The following is a 3,701-nucleotide window of genomic DNA, read 5'->3' on the forward strand; positions in this document are numbered from 1 at the left end:
GGGCAACCGGGACAGAATCCGGCACCCCGACAGGGACTAGAACCTGGTGTGCCGGCGCCACAAGGCGGAGGATTAGCCTACTGAGCCGCGGCGCCAGCCGAATGTTATCATCTTTAAATTTTATTTGATTTATTTCAATGTTTTTTTAAAAGATTTATTTATTTATTTATTTATTTGAAAGGCAGAGTGACAAGAGAGAGATGAAGAGATCTTCAATACACTAGTTCACTCCCCAGATGACTTCAATAGCCAAGATTGGGACAGGCTAAAGCCAGGGGCCAGATATTCCATCTGTGTCTCCCATGTGGGTTGTAGAGTCTCAAACACTCAACCCACCATTCTTTCCCAGGCACATTAACAGAGAGTTATATCAGAAGCAGAGCTGCTGGGACTGAAACTGGCCCTTCGATAAAGGATATAGGTATTTCAAATGATGGCTTAACCCACCATGCCATGGTGGGTTAATGTCCTCTCCTAAATGTTTAATTTTACTGTTATTTTTGTGATATAGTCTTTCCAAACATAATAATAATGATGGGAATATTTATCCCTAATTTTCTTTCACCCATACCTTAATCTTTTTATTTGCTTTCTAACATAAACTTTTTTTTTCATTTTGTAGGATGGGAGGTAAATAAATAGAGTTGATACTTTCCTTCCAATTATATGTCCTAGCCTATTTCTTTTTTTTTTAATAACTCCTTTTTTTTTAAAGATTAATTTATTTACTTGAAAGTCAGAGTTACACAGAGAGAGGAGAGGCAGAAAGAGAGAGGTCTCCCACCCGATGGTTCACTCCCCGATTGGCCGCAACAGCCAGAGCTGCGCCGATCCGGAGCTAGGAGCTTTCTTCTGGGTGTCCCACATGGGTGACCCAGGGGCCCAAGGACCTGGGCCATCTTCTACTGCTATCCCTGGCCACAGCAAAGAGCTGGATCGGAGGTGGAGCAGCCAAGTCTAGAACCGGCGCCCACGTGGGATGTCAGCGCTTCAGGCCAGGGTGTTAACCTGCTGCGCCACAGCGCCAGCCCCTGTCCTAGCCTATTTTAACATCCCAAAGTTTAACTAACAAACCAGGGAAGTTGCAGTGAACTGAATGCAACACTTTGGTATCTAACCCAAATTTTCGGGTGTTTGTGAAAGCAAGCCTCTTACTCCTTGTGGAACATGATTACTTTAGTGTGCTAATATTGTGCTCTTTCCTTCATAAAGAGCTAATTATTTCAAAGGCAAGCATTCAATAATAAGTAATCAATCTCCTATATGACTTAGATTTAAAGATGAAGCAATAAGAATATAATGTATGCCCTCAGTAAGCTTATTTTCTAGGGAACTGTTCAATAATTAACTGGAAAGTATGACTTTACAAAAGATTTATTTATTCAAAAGGTAGTGTTAGAAAGAGAGAGACAGAGAGATCTCCCATCCACTGCTTCATTCCCCAAATGCCCACAACAGAAGGCATACACCAAAGCCGGAAGCCAGGAGCCAGGATTTTCATCCAGGTCTCCCATGTGGAAGGAAGGGTCCCAAGAACTTGGGCCATCTTCTGCTGCCTTTCCAGGCTCATTAGAAGAGAGCGAGAGCTGAAGTTGAACAGCTGTAACTCAGGCTAGTATTCACATGGGATGCCGGCATCATGGGGGTGGCTTACCATGCTGGGCCACAGTGCTGGCCCCAGAAATAACCACTCTTAAGAATCAGGCCAACTTGATTTGAATTCTGGATCTTCAAAGTCCAATTTTCTCAGGCAAATTATTAATCTCTCCAAGCCTCAGTTTCTCGAATGGCCCCTTTTCCTTCATCAGGTACAAATGTAATTTATTTAGAAAGTCTTTCCCTAAATGTATGATAAAGACCCCTCTAGCACTGACTAGTACTGGCCATCCTTTTCACTCTACACCATACATTGAGCCCTATAAGAACAGCCATGTCTATTTTTTTCAGTAAGGTCTACACAAATTTTGTTTTGTAAGATTTATTTATTTATTTGAAAGGCAGAGTTAAGAGAGAAATGGAGAGACAGAAAGAGTCAGATCTTCCATCGCTGGTTTACTCCCCACAGGGCTGCAACGGCCAGGGCTGGGTCAGGCAGAAGCCAGGAGCCAGGAGCTTCTTCCAGGTCTCCCACGTGGGTGGCAGGGGCCCAAGTACTTGGGTCATCTTTTTGTTGTTTTTGTTTTTAGAAAGCTTTTATTTAATAAATATAAATTTCATAGGTACAGCTTTAGGATTATAACAGTTCTTCCCCCCATACCTGCCCTCCCACCCCGACTCCTGTCCCACCTCCTACTCCCTCTCCCATCCCATTCTTCATTAAGATTCATTTTTTATTATCTTTATATGCAGAAGACCTACTCTATACTAAGTAAAGATTCCAACAGTTTGCACCCACACACACAAAGTATAAAGTACTATTTGAAGACTAATTTTACCATTAATTCTCATAGTACAACTCATTAAGGACAGAGGTCCTACATAGGGATCAAGTACACAGTGACCCCTGTTATTGATTTAACAATTGACACTCTTATTTATGACATCAGTGATCACTGGGTCATCTGCTGCTGCTTTCACAAGGCCATTAGCAGGGAGCTCGATTGGAAGTGGAGCAGCCGGGAAACAAACCTACACTCATTTGGGATGGCAGCCTTACCTAATACGCCACAACACACACAGACACACACACACTCCACCCCATGAAGTCCCTGGCACCTTGAAGTCACTAATAGATATAAACCATTCTTAGTCTTTTTTTACCTTGGTCCCTAGCATTAAGCTTAAATGGACCCATTCCTTCTTGTCCCTTCCTTGCTTGAATTAAGCACATCTCTCTCATCTGTCCTGTCTTTGGTATTACCTTTCTTTTTTTTTTTTTTTTTTTTTTTTTTGACAGGCAGAGTGGACAGTGAGAGAGAGAGACAGAGAGAAAGGTCTTCCTTTCCCGTTGGTTCACCCTCCAATGGCCGCCGCGGCCGGCGCACTGCGGCCGGTGCACCGCGCTGATCCGATGGCCCGAGCCAGGTGCTTCTCCTGGTCTCCCATGGGGTGCAGGGCCCAAGCACTTGGGCCATCCTCCACTGCACTCCCTGGCCACAGCAGAGAGCTGGCCTGGAAGAGGGGCAACCGGGACAGAATCCGGCGCCCCGACCGGGACTAGAACCCGGTGTGCCGGCGCCGCAAGGCGGAGGATTAGCCTAGTGAGCCGCGGCGCCGGCCCTGGTATTACCTTTCAATTGTATGTATCCCTAACTACAGTGCAAGCATGGGCAGTGGTTCAGTCAATTTGTTCCACCAGAAACAAACAGAATTTCATTCCTTGAAGGAACCTTGATACATGTTGAATGAACAAATATAAGACTGGCTGCATTGGTTTTATTTCAGCAGCTTTTCAGATCCATAAAAAGAATCTCTTTGGGTAGAACTATGTCACTTGGCCAACCATCTTCACTGTGGAGTCCTAATCACTATAATGCTGTTTTATAGATCACAAACACTTCTCAAATTATCTGCTTTTCTATTCATTCATCTTGGGTTACATAACCTGAAAATACATTCTTGTTACTTTAGTGCCTAGAGGAAAGCCTAAAATTCTAACTACAAATCAAGAGCAGCATTTAGTGATATACATTGATTTTGAGGTCAAGAAAGATAGGGTATTTTGTGCTCTACCACAGGGGGGAAAATGGAATGAAGAGAAC

General features: G+C 43.7%; 1 non-coding gene across 1 annotated transcript; it reads right to left on the reverse strand.

Moving 5' to 3' along the window:
- Positions 1-986: 986 nt before the first annotated feature.
- Positions 987-1,112, reverse strand: LOC127483072 (small nucleolar RNA SNORA36 family). The gene has a single exon (XR_007909039.2). It is a non-coding gene; the product is annotated as a small nucleolar RNA SNORA36 family (small nucleolar RNA).
- Between the last annotated feature and the right edge of the window lie 2,589 nt (positions 1,113-3,701).

This window comes from Oryctolagus cuniculus, chromosome 4, assembly GCF_051225735.1.
Source record: "Oryctolagus cuniculus isolate XC-2025 breed Fujian yellow rabbit chromosome 4, ASM5122573v1, whole genome shotgun sequence".
Taxonomy (NCBI): domain Eukaryota; kingdom Metazoa; phylum Chordata; class Mammalia; order Lagomorpha; family Leporidae; genus Oryctolagus; species Oryctolagus cuniculus.